Source organism: Gopherus flavomarginatus, chromosome 6, assembly GCF_025201925.1.
Source record: "Gopherus flavomarginatus isolate rGopFla2 chromosome 6, rGopFla2.mat.asm, whole genome shotgun sequence".
Lineage (NCBI taxonomy): Eukaryota > Metazoa > Chordata > Testudines > Testudinidae > Gopherus > Gopherus flavomarginatus.
The window spans coordinates 102,757,921-102,774,979 of NC_066622.1; the positions used below are offsets into that span (position 1 = coordinate 102,757,921).

Consider the following 17,059-nt stretch of genomic DNA (forward strand, 5'->3'; position numbering starts at 1 on the left):
TTAACATTCCCCCAATTTTTTTGTCATCTGCAACCTTTATCAGTGGTGATTTTGTGTTTTGTTTCATCATTGATAAAAGTGTTAAATACACCTCTACCCTGATATAATGCTGTCCTCGGGAGCCAAAAATTATTTCCGCGTTATAGGTGAAACCACGTTATATTCAACTTGCTCTGATCCACTGAAGCACGCAGCCCCGCCTCCCCCCCCCCCCCGCCGAGTGCTGCTTTGCCGCGTTATATCCAAATTCGTGTTATATCGGGTTGCATTATATCGGGGTAGAGGTGTAACACAAAGCCAAGAATCAATCCCCCCCAGAACCCTACAAGAGCTACAACAGTGATGATTCCCCATTTACAATTACATTTCGAGACCTATTAACCAGTTCTAAGTCCGTTTAATGTGTGCCATAGATGCAAATGGACGATAGAATAGACAGGGTGAAGCAAATAGTTGCATGATGGATAGATAGAGGGATTATGTACAGTACCTGGGATTAGGCTGACCCCCTTAATAATCAGTAGGTACTTGTTACAGGTCCACTGAGGAAGTACAGAAGAGATCGGTTGCTGTATCCATAAAAAGAGTGCTTGTCAAATCCCCTGAGAAGAAGCCAAGGCCCAATTACCTCATCGGTTGCACTCAACTCTCAGCAAAGTCAGTGGGAGTTGTGTCCACAACTGGTGGGACAATCTGCCCCTGCATTATGGATAGAGAGGTATTTGCATGCGGGATTCATTCAAATTAAATGGGGCCCACAGTTTAGGCCCCTAAACTCTTTATTGCTGCTGTCCCTTGACTCTTTCATCCCAGATGACCACATTTGACGGTGAAGTTGTTGGGAGTCTTGGGAAGTTAGAGAATGGCTCTATCAAGTGCATACCAGTTTGAACATACTTCCTGTAGATAGTGTGTGCTCCAGCTGTCATGATGATTGTGATAACCCTTGTAGATCCTTGTAGCTCAGTGTTCCTAAATTAAGACTTGGATTCCAAATGTGGTAGTGCAAGATCTTGCCTTAATCTACCTACCTACAAAGGGAACCAATACACATGCATGTAGGCAATTAACATATTTATGTCAGGGTCCATTGAAAGTACAGAAATGTATTTTGGAGTCCAGACTTGGATATACAGTACGGTATAGTAAGAGGTTAAAATGCAAATTTTCAAATATATAAAAAGTGTTAGCTTTCCCGGTTTGTACTGCTACAGGATAATACTAGCTGTGGAAGAAACCTCATTAAAATGCTTCATGTGCCTCCATAGCCAGTGTATTTTTTTTCTTTTAGAGCTTTTAAAAATTTAAATCAGAAAAATCCTGGAGAATGCTTTCCTGCCCTTGGGGTAGTGGTGAATGAGCATCATCACAGTAAAGTAAAGGAGAGGAATGAAGTAAGAGTTTCATTACTTGAAATTTGAAGCATTATGTTTTAGCTAGTGATGAGTGAATCTCAAAAGATTTGGTTCAGATAAGTTCAGATGCTTATTTAAATCTAGAGAAACTCCCCCAAAACTGCGACCTTCCTACCCGTAGTTGGGCTTTTAACAGGGAGGTTCAGTGATCCTTCCCCACCGCACAAGTGAGATGTCTTTAGAGGCAACATTAGTGTTCCTCCTCCCACTGGAAAGAGATTTCTAGGTTTTATAACCACCCCTTGCCATCCCACTAAGAATGATCATCACAGGGAGTTCAGTACCAGAAGGAAGATTCTTGGTGGCAGGTAACCCTGTGTAATAAACAGCAGATGCCAGGGGCTAACAGTCAGAAATAGAGAAACACATCAAGTCTCTATTTAAATACAGAGATGGAGATGGCCAATGGTAGGGGTTATGAGATGGTACTGGGGATGGGTCTGCCTGACCCAGTATTTCCCATTCATGGAAGAGGCTCATATTTTAATATAGGAGGTACAGAGAACATTCAGAACAGTTCCTATTTAGCCTAGGAGTTTGCCCATTTGTAGTTTTAGCATTCATACAAAATTATTACTTGAGTATGGGAAAATACTTCCAGATGTCCTTCAGTGAGCCTTTACTAAATATTAACTTACAATACATATAGTGTGATTCTGTATATGATCCATAATTGGATCACTGGCTTTAATCTACATTTTGAGCTTTAATAGAAGGTTCCCGCCTTTACCTGTCAATTTCAGAAAAGAATCTTTAATTGAGTCTATTGATGAATATTGGGATATGACCCTGGCCCTTGTGTCAGCAGATCTGGTCCTCTAAAGATTCCCCATATGTGATGAATTTTCATATGACTTAGAGTCACAATAGCAATTCCTATACTATCTCTCTGCATGGTTTGTACAAGAAGGATGTGATTGAGGTATCCTGTCATCTCTTGTTTCCAAAATGGACCTAAGGGCTATTGGCAGCTAGACACAAATTAGGGCAGCATCAAGGCTGTCTAACTTACACTACTGCTCCAGTCTCCAGCTAGTCTCAGAGTTAGACTGGCGGGTGAGGGCAAATACCTAAAGGTATATAAAGCCACTATTATACTCATCTCCTGAATTGCACCAAGTGCATCTTGAATGCAGTTCAGCATCTGAGTCTTTGGCTAGAGCAGATGTGGTATTGCCATAGCAATTTTTCAGATTGCGTTTATTCATTCCCCCTCAAACAGTTCTGTTCAAATAACATACAAGATTAGACTTGTTTTGCAGAAACAAAAAACAGTAAAATTTGAATTTTGTTTAAAATTTAAACTTTAGCTTATGCTGCTCATTGCCAGTTCGGCACAGTAGGAATTTCTCTGAACCATGGGTGATTTTTACATACGCTAATCATTATAATACTTATGAACAAGGAGGATTGCACAGTCTTCTTCAAAACTCATAATCAATAAGGGTTAAATATATGATCTGGCTTGGCCTATGTGCTGCTTGTGAATGCACAGTAAGTATAGAAAATCTATTTGAGGTTATTCTCAAGTATAGCAGCAACTGCATCAAATTTATTTCCTGCACAAATGACTAAAAAGCAATTAAACCATTTAAACTATTTGGACTGAAAATACCAGCATATTTTAATTACACATTTTTTATTTATTAGCGCACTAAAAGCATTGTAATTTAGTAAAGATTTTTTTATATCTGTTCACCTTAAATATCCTGCATTTAAAAATTCCACCCATCTGAGCCCTTGTGCAATATGTCATGTAGTCAATGTGTAGGTTGAGTTATGAACCCCTTAAAATAAGGGTTTGTAAAAAACAATGTTAACAGAATCTTAACTGAGACAGTGTTAGTCTCCCAGAGGTATAATGCTGGCAAAGCTGAATACTTGCATAGTCTTCATCAGCACAGAGGACATTTACCATGCACCAGTGACATCTAGTGAGCAAATGAAGAACTAGAGCTCTGGTCTCCATTATGCTTCCATTTAGGTAAGGGTAAATTATTTTTGCTAAATTACCAAAAACAAACACGTTATCTGAAAACGGGCCAAAGACTTAGTTATGAATGTTAACAAAGCATAATAATAAAACAAGAGAAAGTATTCTTTCTTAAAGAAAATATTCTCAAGACCTTTGGTTAGAAGGAATTGATGGATCAATGAATGATTAATCGTTATTCCATTATCGAGGTAGTATTATGGTAGCACTGTTCATGTGTCCATAGTTCATGCTTAGCTGAACATTACACATAAGCAAGGATTCAACCACTTTGTTGTATATGAAGAAAACAGCGTATCCTCCCAAAAATTATAGCACTTTTTGATTTTTTTAGAATGAATATTCTGAGATTTTAAAGGTAAAAGTTAACTAGTTTCAGTTAAAATTAATTTAAAAAATTGGTCCTTTAAGAAATTTAGCACCCAGTAGCGGATTGTTTCTGTATCTCAAATGATCTTATAATGTAATAACACAGACACTTCAAACTTCCTTTAGAGTTTAAACTAAATGGAATTCATATGCATAGATTGCATATGAAGGTATTTTTGATTAATGGTACTATATTGCATTACTGTTCATAACTTCAGAAGGGCCCGTGAGGAATAATTTTTTATTACACTAAAGACCATGTGGAACTGTCCTCTTTCAAAATGGCTGTCAACGCCTGTTGTTGTCAATGAGAGTTTGGTCAGAACCTGCCCACGATTAGGAGGCTATTTTGAAAAGGAAATCATGGCCCAGAAAAAGAAATCTGTTAGATTTTGAGTTTTAGGCCAAAACATTTTGATTTAAAAATTTTTTTCTGTGGAAAGCAGATCCTCTTTGTGACAATCAGGGCCGGCTCTAGCCATTTCATTGCCCCAAGCACAGCGGCACGCCGCAGGGGGTGCTCTGCCGCTCGCCGGTCCCGCGGCTCCGGTGGACCTCCCGCAGATGTCCCTGCGGAGGGTCCACTGGTCCCATGGCTCTGGTGGACCTCCTGCAGGCGTGCCTGCGGATGCTCCACCGGAGCCGCGAGACCAGCGGAACCTCCGCAGGCACGCCTGTGGGAGGTCCACTGGAGCCGCCTGCCGCCCTCCGGGCAACCGGCAGAGCGCCCCCCGCAGCATGCTGCCCCAAGCACGTTCTTGGCGCGCTGGGGCCTGGAGCCGGCCCTGGTGACAATTTTAATTTGTAGTTTAATCAAAACCAACATTTTACATTGAAAAACAATTAAGATGGAAATTTTTTGAAAAGCCCTATTCCTGTATGGTAAGTGGAGAATAAGGGAATTAATTATGACTCTCAATCACAATTAATTCCCTGGTGTGCTCCTGGAATAGCATAGCCATATGCTGCCCCTTACTCAGATCAGGTTACAAAACTACGATCTGACACCTAAACTAAGCAATACTATCTCTAGTTTCAGCAAAATTTATTTTGCTTTTTTCAGTGTATCTCAATACTCCAGTTTGTTAACTTTGGTCCAAAATTATACTCTCTTACACTATTATACATCTGTAGTTACTTTAGATTTCGAGTAATGACAGTAGAATGTAGTCCCTGATAATTAACTCTAATTTCCAGTAGTGTCTAAATCTATCCTGGCAAACTCCTTTGTCTATTTTCATACCTGTGTTGTTATAGTTTTCTACTAATAGTCAGAAGCCAACAGTCCAGAATTGAGAATACTAGTCAATGTTGGTTGCGATCAAATTGTATTGTCATCTGATGGCTGTCTTGATGAAATATGTAAAATGAGCTAATGGGATATAGCCAGTGTGTAGTGGACAAGGTTATTTCAATTGCTTTCTTGCTGAAAATCTCAGCAGAAAGAGACATGCTTTTGAGCCACACAGAGCTCTTCTTTGAAAGTTTGTCTCTCTCACCAACAGAACTTCATCTAGTAAAAGATATTACCTCATCTATGTTGTCTCTCTAACATGCTGGGACCAACACGACTACAACTACACTGCATGCATTATACTACAGTAGCAGTATTTCTTCCAGAAGAGGGTTGAAAATCTATGGTGGCATGATATTGATTTTATACTGATTTTTGTACAGTACATTCTCCGAATAAATAGAACACTCAGTTTACATTGATGTCAGACTAGCAACTTTCATGAGTCCCAAACTAACTTTAAAAATGTATGATTGTGCTCTACTTAATGTAGTTAAAGTATTATAACGATTGTGGGAATTATTTTCCCCTGTTCGAGCCTCTTTGTATGCCACTCAGGAATCTGGACGCAGCTGCTCAGCTAAGAATTCCCTTGAAAGAGCAGGTACTATGAACTAGCTTGAACAGGTTCCTGCATAAGCCATCCCCCACCTGAGCATACAGGGCATTTCCCTAGCTTTCTCTAATTTACACAGTCACTGGAGCAGGTGTGGCTTGATAATTGTGGCTCGCTCATTTTCCCCCAGCCCCAAGCAGAATTTGACACAGGAATGAATCTGGCCCAATACATGCTATGCTTTGTTGGATAAATAGCACATACTTAGAGGCTAAATGATCTAACTTCTTATGCAGAGCAGATGTAAGAATGACATCAAAAATAATTGAAAGGCAGTTTAGTGGCATCTTCTCCATGGAATCCCATTCCTTTTAATATGAGGGAAGTGAGGTCAGTCAGGATATGTTTAAGCATTTCAGAGCGAGCCTCCCAGCCCAGGTCAAAAGACTCAAGCTAGTAGGCTTGTGCTGTAAAAATAGCTGTATAAACAATACTTTGAAGTTGCAGCTCAGGGTGGAGCTTGGGCTCTGAAATATTCTCCTGGTGCTTTGTTGTTGTTTAATCTTTCTGTGGCTACTTTAAGTTCATCCGGAGTAATATCCTCACAGCAAACATCAGGTTCTGCCATCGTCCCTAGAAAAGATTGCGGAAGGGGGCGGGAATTCCGAACTGTAAGAACAGTAGGACAATGGAACAGACTGCCTAGAGAGGTTGCTGGAGGTTTTCAAAAGCAAACTGGACAGCCATCTAGTCTTAGATGGCTCAGACACAACAAATCTTGCATCTTGGCAGGGGATTAAACTAGATGACCTTTGCAGTCCCTTCTAGCCCTATGATTCTATGATTATCAAAGTTAAATGTTATTTCTGGCAAGAGTCTGTTAAGGATGTCATGGAAGTGTTCTATCCATCTTTTCATTTGCTGGTCTAAGGTTTTCCCTTGTTTATCTTTCATTGGACCTTCCCTCTGGCTAAAGTCTCCAGCAAATCATATAGTGGTTTGATAAAGTATTCTCATGTGTTCCTTCATTGCTGCCATTTGTGTTTCCAGGGCCTATCTATTGATATATGCTTTTTCTGGCTGATCTTTTTTTACTTCTTTATCTCTATATTCCTCTTTTCATTGTTTACCTTACTTTGGTCGTAAGGCATTGAGTGGATTTAACTTAGCTAGTTTTCTTTATGCAATAACATCCCACGTGATCTTGACAGTCCACTATTCCTTCCTAACTTTTCTAGATTCAAGAATGATATACGATTTGCTAATGGCTTCCCATGCCATTTCTTTATCATTTAAATACTGTTTCTGCCATATTTGAAAGCTTGTTTGAAAGCTGTAATTCAGAAACATTCCTTATTTGTTCATCCCCAAGCTTAATTATGTTAATCTTTCTTATAATTTTCTTTACTCGTAGTTTCCTCAATTTCATTTTCATGGTGGCAATACATGGTTGATGATCACTGCCTACGTATGCCCCATTGTATATGCAGACATCTTGAAGTGATGATTAGAACACTGTATGTACAAAAATGATCTATTTTATTTTTAGTAATGCTGTCAGGGGAGATCCATGTTGTTTTATGGCTCTCTTTATGAGGAAAGAGTGTCCCTTTAATAATAATCTGATTCATTTTACATAATTCAAGAACACATTTGCCACCATTTTGATGGAAGTCAGTTCCATGTGTGCCATTATGCCATGATTGTCTATCTCCACCATAGCATTCATATTGCCCAAAACAATGAGAATATCATGTTGTGGGACTTTGCTGATGAAGTCCTGCAGAATATTATAACAAGTAGCCTGATCAACCTTGTCATATTCATTCAGTAGGGTATGACATTGAATGACAGTGTCTGAAATCTTGCCTGTATAATTTTGCCATTAACTGATTACCAGTCCAAAATTGCTCTTTGTTCATCAACATTCAAGATCAATGCAACTCCTTCTCTTCCTCCATCTGGATTTCATGGGTATGTAGACAGGCCTGACTCACCCCTGCGGCACCTTCTGCTGGTCATCTTCAGGAATTAGCTCGATTCAGCTCTGGAGCACCCTCTGCAGGCCGGCGATCCACCTGTCCTCTGGCCCCCGTGTCCCTCCCTGGACCCAATGGCCTTTTTCCTGGGGTGCTGCCCCCTGGCATAACCCCTTTCTCTCAGGGTCTCCCCTCCCCAGGGAACCCCCACTCTCTCTATCCCCACCTTGCCTCAGTATATGGCTACTACCAATCATTGTCTAGCCCCATGTCCTGGGGCAGACTGCAGTATCAGCCTACTCATCACTGGCAAGGAGAGTTTGGACCTGCTGCCTTGGCCTACTCCTGGGCTACCCTCTGCAGCCCCCAGTACCTGTTAGCCCAATGCTAGGCTGCAGCCTGGGGCTTTCCAGGCTAGAGCTCCCCAGCTCCTCTGCCTTTCCCCAGCCCTGCTTCACTCAGGTACCTTGTGTCCAGCCCCCTGCAGCCAGGCCCATCTCCCTCTATAGCTAGAGAGAGACTGTTTTGGCTTCTGGCTCACAGCCTCTTATAAGGGCCAGCTGGGCCTGACTGGAGCATGGCCACAGCTGAGCCTACTTTCTCTAATCAGCCCAGGCTTCTTGCCCCAGCCTAAAGGCTGCTTCCTCCAGCCATAGTCCCTTCCCAGGGTTATTTTTCACCCCTTCAGGGCAGGAGCAGGTCACCAACCCTAGTACCAGGAGCGCTCTGTGTCTGCTTGGGCTGCCCTGCTGGCTGGAGCGTTCCCCCCCTTCTCTGGCTGCCCTGCTGACTGGAGCTCCTTCTCCCTTCCTGGGCGGCTGCTGCTGCTGACTGGAGTGCTCTCCTCCTGGACTGCTGCCGCTACTGAGTGAGGGGTGGGGGGGGCCCTGTGGGCCAGCCCTCACTCCTCCACCTCCGGAGGGAGGAGCCAGGACCCCCACTGCCACCACCACCGCTGCTACCATCTGTGAGGGGTCCTTCCTGCCTGGCCACCTGGGTTGTTGGAGGAGGAGCCGCTGCTGCTGGAGCCGTGTTTGCCTGGGGAGCTGCTGGAGGCACGTGAGGCCTGAGAGGACCACCGGCTGCTGGGGGAGCATACGGGACGACCCTGAAGTCCACTGTGGAGGGGGCTTCTCAGGACTGAGTAACACTTTGACTGTGCTCTAGTGGTGGGAGTGTAGACTGTGTTTGTGGGGGCATAGGGGGTGTGGCGTGGAGCCTGCCCCCTGGTCCATCTGTGTCCCCCTCCAACTCCCACCACCACCGCTGCCCCCTCCACCACCCCCACAGACTGCTTACCATCTGCCTCGGTCCCCACCTCTGGGACTCAGCTGCTTGCCTGGCCAGCCACGCCCTTTTTCCACTGTTTGGGCCTCCAGCAGCAGCCAGCCAAACCTTTTCTGCCCTTGCACAAGCGCTCGTGGGTGCACGCACCCCCCCGTCCCCAAACTGACCTCTTCCCCTTCGTGTCAGGCCCCCTAGCCTTTCCCCTTGTTGCCTGCCCCATTGCCCCTTGTAGCCTTTTGCCCACCCACCCCCAGCTTCAGTTTGTTTACCTGCCCCGCCTGTCCCCCTTTGCAGCCTTGTTTGTCCTGCCTCAGCCCTGCAACTGGCCCCTTGGTCCCTCTGCCCCACTCCCAGCCTTGTTGTGCCCCTTCCCTATGGCCCCTTCCCTCGTGTGCCCGTGCCCCTTTCATGCGCTTGTGCCCCCCCCATTTGAGTTTTCCCCTCTGGCACTGCACCCCCCAATTGCTTTTGTATCCCTCCCCTCCCTCACTGCGGCTAGAGGAGCCAGTTTTCACTCCCGTGTCCGGTGACTGATCCCCGCCCCCTTGCTTGGCCCCTTATCTGCCCCCCCCATTTTGGCACCCTCCTCTCCTGCCTACAGCCTAGCAGGGAGGAATGGTTGACCTGCTTCCCCTCCCCTCCCTTTTTCCGGTGTTTCCCCTCCCTCCCTACTCGTCATGGCAGGGGACGCAGCGGGTGGGACCCCTGGGACGACCCCTGCCCCCTCTGCCCCGCCTGCTCCCTGGACCACTCCCCTAGTCTCCACCGCTGCCGCAGCTGCCGGACCACCTGCCACCACTCTCGCTGCGGCACCGGCAGTGGCGGGCACCAGGGTGTCCTCTGCTGCTGCCACGTCCCTCGCCCCCTCTGCCTTTGGGGGACCCCCTCTGGCTGGCGGAAAGGGCCAGGGCAAGAAGAAGGGAAAGGGCCCCGCCAGGAAAACTAAGCCCTCCATGGCAGAGCCTGCGACCTCTGCTGCGGCCCCGCCATCAGCCGCAGTGCCCCTCCCTGCTGTTCCCTCCACCAGCTCTGTGGGTGCCCCTCCCCTGGCTCCCAGGGCATACGCGCAAGTGGCGCTACGTCATCTCCCCAGGCCGCCGCCTCCGCTACCATCTATAGCGGCCGGGGCCCCTTCCCCACCTTGACCAGGAAGCACGGCGTCCGTTGCCTCCTGGTGCCCGCCTCGCCCCACGTGGAGACCTACGTGCGGGCGTTGGCGAGGGTGGTGGGGCCCACGGCCATCATGGCGGCCTCCAAAATGTATGGCAAGGTCGTCTTCTTCCTTGCCTCGGAGGCCGCCGCCCAGGAGGCGGTGGAGAAGGGCCTGGCGGTGGGTGGTGTGTTCGTCCCCCTGGAGCCGCTGGAGGACCTGGGGGTCCGTATTACCCTGACCTCTGTCCCCCCCTTCCTCCCCAGTGCCGCCCTATTGCCTGTCCTCTCGACTCTAGGGAAGCCCATTTCAGTGGTGAGCCCTCTCCCCTTGGGCTGCAAGGACCCCGCCCTCCGTCACGTCCTCTCGTTCCGCCGGCAGGTGCAGCTTCAACTGCCGCCGGCGGCACGTGGCGGAGAGGCACTCGAGGGGTCCTTCCTGGTCCCCTTTCAGGGGGCCCATTACCGGGTGCACTATTCCACGGGGGAGGCCCAGTGCTACCTCTGCCGGGCGACGGGGCACGTCCGGAGGGACTGCCCCTTGGCTCGGCTCGGAGGAGCGCCCGGGACCCCCGAGCCCCGGCAGGGTGCCGGCCCCGTCATCGCCGGCACCCCTGACCGCCCGGTGCCCAGGGCCGCCCCTCCTCCTCCTCCATCCATCACTGCTCCCGCTCGGGCTGCAGGGGTACCTCTCTCGGCATGCCCAGATGAGCGGGTGGGCCCTGCCTCCGCTGCCTGCACTCTGGCGGGGCCTGTGGAGGAGGGTGTGGCAGGGGTATTGCCGGGCGTGGGAGAGGGCCCTCCCCAAGGGGTACCTTCCCTTCCTCCCGCTGTCCCACCAGTGCCCCTCCAGGTCCGCGACCCACCAACACTGCCCTCTGACCCGACCCCTGACACCCAGCCCGTGAGCGACGCCATGGAGGGCTGGACCCTGGTCCAGGGTAGGCGGGGCAAGCGGAAGGCTCGAGCTCCGCTCTTACCACCTGATGCGGGAGCCCCCTGTAAGACCAGAAAGGGGGCCACGGATGCCGAGGCCTTCCGCCGTGCCCCTCGGGGTCGGCCCGTCCGCTAGTTCCAGCCAGGGAAGCCGTGGCGGCACCAGGGGATTCCCACCGTCCCTCCCCTGCGGGCCCCCTCTGTGGCGGCCTCGGCTTTGGTCCCTCCTGCCTCCATTGCCGCCTGCGCCCCCTGCAACGGTCGGGGCGCTTATTGCCTCCAGCTCCAGCGGGGAGGACCCCGGGGTGGTGGGAGGTGAGCACCCCTCCATTTTTGAGGATATCGAGGCCCTGGGTCTGACCCCGGTTACCCAGGGGGAGGATGACCCTCCGCCAGCGGGCCTCGACCTCGCCGTCCTCACCCCAGCTCCCCTCTCCCCGTGTTCCCTCCTCCTGGCCGCTGCATCCGCTCCCGCCTCCGGGGGTCCCCTAGACTCCCTGCCCTGCCTGGCCGTGGTGGCGCCCCGCTGACGGCCGCCGGGCCTGTTGAGGCGACGGCCGGTGCCCCACGGCCAGGAGACGGGCTCACGGGGGTATCCCCTGGTGGTGCGGGGCACCTGACTTCCTTCCCGGGTGGGGGCCCCACCGACAGTGTTACATCTCCCGATGCCGTGGCTAGCGCGCCCACCACCGAGCCTGAGCCTGGCATCGCTGGGGACCCCCTCCCTGCCCCTCTGACCTCCGCGCCTGGCCGTGAGGAGCACACTCCTGACGGTTCAGCTCCTGCGGTCCCGGTTCCCATCTCTGTCCCTCTCCCTGACCTCGGCCCCGCCCTTGCCCTTGACCCCGTCCCTGTCCCCTCCACTGCCCCTGCTGTTATTGCCGCCCCTGGGGCTGTCCCCTTCCCTTTTCCGGAGGGTGACCCCCAGAGGGCGGCCTTTACATTTCACTGTCCCGACCCCCTAGGGGCTGCACTCTTCCCTCCGCCGCCCCCCGTCGAGCCGGGCTCTGTGGCGGACCGTGTGGCGCCGGCCCATCAGGCGCCACGTCAGGGGTCCGCCCCTTGCCTTCTCGTCCCCGTGGGCCACGGGGTTGTCCCAGAGGCCCCACCGGTGGGTCACCAGGGGCCAGGGGCCCCCCCCCCCACGCGCTGCGAGAGGAGCTGCGGGAGTTCCTGGAAGACGTCAGGGGCTCCCGCAACAAGGTGGCGCTTGCTCTCCAGCGCTGGGGGGATTTCCATCAGATCCTCCGAGCCGCGAGGGCCCTCATGGGAGAGGGCAAGAGGACCGGGAAGCAGGGTGCCGCGACTTACCAGCGGGTCCGCGGCTTCCGTGACTCCTTGCTCACCTTCGGGGTGGGTCACGGTTTGCTGCGCGGCCCACTGGGGGCCGTGGGCGTCCCTGCCGGCGAGGATCCCCCCCCAGCCCTCCTCATGGCGCCCATCATCTTTGCCACATTGAACACCCGGAGCTGTAGGGTGGGTTTCCGCAGGAGCCAGGTGCTCTCCTTCCTTCGGGAGGGGGGGTACTCTGTGATTTTCCTGCAGGAGACCCACACGGATCCGGCCGCCGAAGCCGGCTGGCGGCTGGAGTGGGGGGACAGGGTCTACTTCAGCCACCTTACCACCCGTAGTGCTGGAGTGGCTACCCTGTTCTCCCCCGACCTACGGCCGGAGGTGCTGGGGGTTGCCGAGGCTGTGCCGGGCCGCCTGCTGCACCTCCGGGTCGCTTGGAGGGGCTCGTGGTGAACCTCGTGAACGTCTATGCCCCGACATCGGCCCCGGAGCGGTTGCCGTTCTATCAGCAGGGCGTCCGCCTTCCTCGGCTCCCTGGATCCTCGTGAGTGCCTGGTCCTGGGCGGGGCCTTCAACATCATCCTGGAGGAGCGGGACCGCTCGGGGACCGAGCAGAGCCAGGCCGCCGCGGACGTCCTCCGGGAGATCGTCAACCATCACTCCCTGGTGGACGTCCTGGCGCGCCACCACCCGGACGATGTCTCCACGTTCACCTATGTCCGGGTGGGAGCCCATCGGTCGTGCCACTCCCGGTTGGACCGCATTTACATGTCGCGATTTCACCTTTCACGGGCCCAGTCCTCCAGCGTCCGGCCGGCCCCTTTTTCTGACCACCACCTCGTCACCGTGACGGCCTCTCTCAGTGCGGAGAGGCCGGGGCCGGCCTACTGGCACTTTAACAACAGCTTGCTGGAGGATGCGGGCTTCGTGGCGTCCTTCCGGGAGTTCTGGCTGGCCTGGCGAGGGCAGCGGCGCGCCTTCCCTCGGCACGGCGCTGGTGGGATGTGGGGAAGGTGCGCGCCCGGCTCTTCTGCCGCGACTACACCCGGGGCGTCAGCCGACGGAGGGATGCGGCGATAGGGCAGTTAGAACGGGAGGTCTTAGAGCTGGAGAGGCGTCTGGCCGCCAGCCCCGAGGATCCATCCCTTTGCGGAGCGTGCCAGGAGAAGCGGGAGGAGCTCCGGGTCCTCGAGGACCATCGGGCTCGGGGCGCCTTTGTTCGCTCCCGCATCCACCTCCTGCGGGAGATGGATCGCGGCTCCCGCTTCTTCTACGCCCCTGGAGAAACGGAGGGGGCCCGGAAGCACGTCAACCTGCCTTCTGGCGGAGGGACGGCACCCCCTCACGGATCCGGCGGTGATGTTGCGAGAGGGCCCGACCTTCTACGCGCGCCTTTTCTCTCCGGATCCGAACCGATCCTGCCGCTCGCAGAGTGCTTTGGGACGGGCTCCCGCCGCTCAGCGCGGGCGCCCGGGACCGGCTAGAGCTGCCTCTCTCTCTGGCCGAGTTCTCGGGCGCCCTCCGTCGCATGCCCACCAACAAGTCTCCGGGCATGGACGGGCTGACCGTGGAGTTCTACCACGTGTTCTGGGATGTCCTCGGCCCGGACCTGGCCAGCGTCTGGGCCGAGTCCTTGCAGGGCGGGGTCCTCCCTCTCTCGTGCAGGCGAGCTGTGCTCGCCTTATTGCCAAAGAAGGGGGACCTCCGTGATTTACGGAATTGGCGTCCCGTCTCGCTCTTCAGCATGGACTACAAAATCATCGCCAAGGCCATCTCGCTGCGGCTGGGGTCTGTGCTGGAGGACGTGATCCACCCAGACCAGACCTACACCGTCCCAGGCCGTAGCATCTTCGATAACCTCTATCTGGTGTGGGATCTCTTGGAGCTTGGGTGCAGGGATGGTCTGTCGTTCGCCCTCCTGTCCCTGTATCAGGAGAAGGCATTCGACAGGGTGGACCACGGGTATCTCCTGGGCACTCTGCGAGCGTTGGGCTTCGGGTCCCAGTTTGTGGGTTTTCTCCAGGTGCTGTACGCCTCCGCAGAGTGTCTGGTCAGGCTCAACTGGACCCTGACCGAGCCGGTCAGCTTCGGGCGGGGAGTGTGGCAGGGGTGCCCCCTCTCGGGCCAGCTGTACGCTGTGGCCATCGAGCCCTTCCTCTGTCTCCTCCGCAGGAGGATGACAGGGTTGGTGCTTTGGGAGCCGGAGCTGCGGCTGGTCCTGTCGGTGTACGCCGACGATGTGCTCCTCGTGGTCCAGGACCCGGGCGACTTGCGTGGGTGGAGGCTTGCCAGGCGGTGTACTCGGCGGCCTCCTCCGCCCAGGTCAACTGGGTCAAGAGCTCTGGCCTGGTGGTCGGGGATGGGTGGCAGGCAGGTTCTCTCCCACCCGTGCTTCAGGCCATCCGGTGGAGCGCGAGTCCACTGCTCTATCTCGGCGTTTACCTTTCCGCCACGCATCCGTCTCCGCCGGAGAACTGGCAAGGTTTGCAGGGCAGGTTGGCGGAGCGGCTCCAGGAATGGACAGGACTCCTCCGGTGCCTTTCCCTTCGAGGGAGGGCACTGGTGCTCAATCAACTGGTCCTGTCCATGCTCTGGTACCGGCTCAACACCCTGGTCCCGGCCCCTGGCTTCCTGGCCGACCTCCGGAGGGTGGTTCTGGACTTCTTTTGGCCAGGACTGCACTGGGTCCCTGCAGGAGTACTCCACCTGCCCCTGGAGGAGGGAGGGCAGGGCCTGAAGTGCCTGCGCACTCAGGTCCACGTCTTCCGCCTCCAGGCACTGCAGAGGCTTCTTTATGGTGCGGGTAGTCCGGCGTGGAGAGCACTGGTGCACGCCTTCCTGCGCCGCTTCCGAGGGCTCCGATACGACCGGCAGCTCCTTTATCTCGAACCGAGGGGTCTTCCGCGAGACCTCTCCGGGCTGCCGGTCTTCTACCAGGACCTCCTCCGGACCTGGAAGCTGTTCTCTGCGACCAGGTCTGTGGCGGCCACCGAGGGGGCCGATCTCCTCGCGGAGCCCCTGCTACACAATCCCCAGCTCCGTGTGCAGGTGGCGGAGTCTCCCGCGGTGCGCCAGAGGTTGGTCCTGGCGGGAGCTACCAGGGTCGGAGACCTCCTGGACTACGACCGGGGAGGCTGGCTGGGTCCCCTGACGCTCGCTCACCGCATGGGGCTCTCCAGACCTTGCACTCCCTGGCGCGTACTCCAGGAGGTGGAGGCCGCTTTGCTGCCCGCTGCTTGGGCCTACCTCGACCGGGTCCTGTGGGAGGGCATGCCCCGCCCACCCCCCATCTCAAGCCCTCCGGACCTTTTCATCTGGCCTCTGCCCCGCAGGCCCGACTGGCCCCCCCGCCCCTTCTCCGCAAGCCGGCTGCATGACCTGCAGCCGGTTCGTTTCCAAACCGCGCCAAGGAAACAGCTCTACGCACTCGTGCTCCACATCGTTCACTTCCTCACCCTCGTGTCCCGCCCCGATACGAAGTGGCGGGACCTCCTGCCATCTCTGCAGGGTGAGGAGCCCCGGTGGGCCAGCCTCTACTCCACCCTGGTCCCAAGGCCCACTGGGGATATCAGTTGGCGGCTCCTCCATGGGACCGTGAGCGTGGGCATGTACTTGGCGCGGTTTACCCCTGTCCCGGATGCCTGCCCCTTCTGCGGCGAGGGAGACCCTGGCGCACGTTTACTTAGAGTGTGCCAGGTTGCAGCCCCTACACCGGCTCCTCATTAACATCCTATTACGTTTCTGGTTGCACTTTTCCCCTCACCTCCTTCTGTACGCACTCCCTATCCGTGGCCCCACGAAGTCCCAGGACCTCCTGGTCAACCTCCTCCTCGCCCTGGCTAAAAAGGCCATCCACGCGACCAGGGAGGGGAGGTTGGCCGATGGAGACTCCGGTGACTGTGGGGCTTGTTTCCGATCCATGGTCCGTTCACGCATCCGGGCGGAGTTCCTCTGGGCGGCGTCCACTGGCTCCCTTGACGCCTTCGAGGAGCAGTGGGCACTGTCCAGGGTTCTCTGCTCGGTGTCCCCGTCAGGTTCCCTTCTTATGACCCTTTGACCTCACTCCTGTCCCTGTTCTTTTATTAGTTGTCCCCCGAACTCAGTGGGTTCTGTGGCCCTGTGGTTCCTCCCCTTAGGCTGGGGGAGGATCCTTTAGCAGTGGGCGTGCTTCGCCCGCCCACTTCCCAGACACCCAATAGATACAGGGTAAAATCAATTTTAATTGTTGTTTTTCATTTTCATAGAATCATATAACTAGCGGGGACCTCAGGAGGTCATCTAGTTCAGCCCCCTGCACTCAAGGCAGGACTAAGTATTATCTATACCATCTCTCACAGTTGTTTGTCCAACCTGTTCTTAAAAATCCCCAATGATTGAGATTCCACCACCTCCCTAGGCAATTTATACCAGTGCTTAACCACTCTGACAGTTAGGAAGTTTTTCCTAATGTCCAACCTAAACCACTCTTGCTGCAATTTAAGCCCATTGCTTCTTGTCCTATCCTTAGAGGTTAAGAAGAACAATTTTTTCTCCCTCCTCCTTGTAACAACCTTTTATGTACTTGAAAACTGTTATCGTGTCCCATCTCAGTCTTCTCTTCTCCAGACTAAACAAACCCAATTTTTTTTCAATCTTCCTTCATAGGTTATGTTTTCTAGACCTTTAATCATCTTTGTTGCTCTTTTCTGGACTTTCTACAGTTTGTCTACATCTTCCTGAAATGTGGTACCCAAAACTGGTCACAATATTCCAGTTGAGGCCTAATCAGCACGGAGTACAGTGGAAGAA

The 17,059-nt window shown here is 53.4% G+C and overlaps 1 protein-coding gene across 1 annotated transcript in view; it reads left to right on the forward strand.

Annotated features, from left to right (window-relative positions):
• PCDH15 (protocadherin related 15) overlaps positions 1 to 17,059 on the forward strand; it is a 1,406,570-nt gene that overhangs the window by 1,353,890 nt on the left and 35,621 nt on the right. The gene's annotated exons all lie outside the window — the stretch shown is intronic.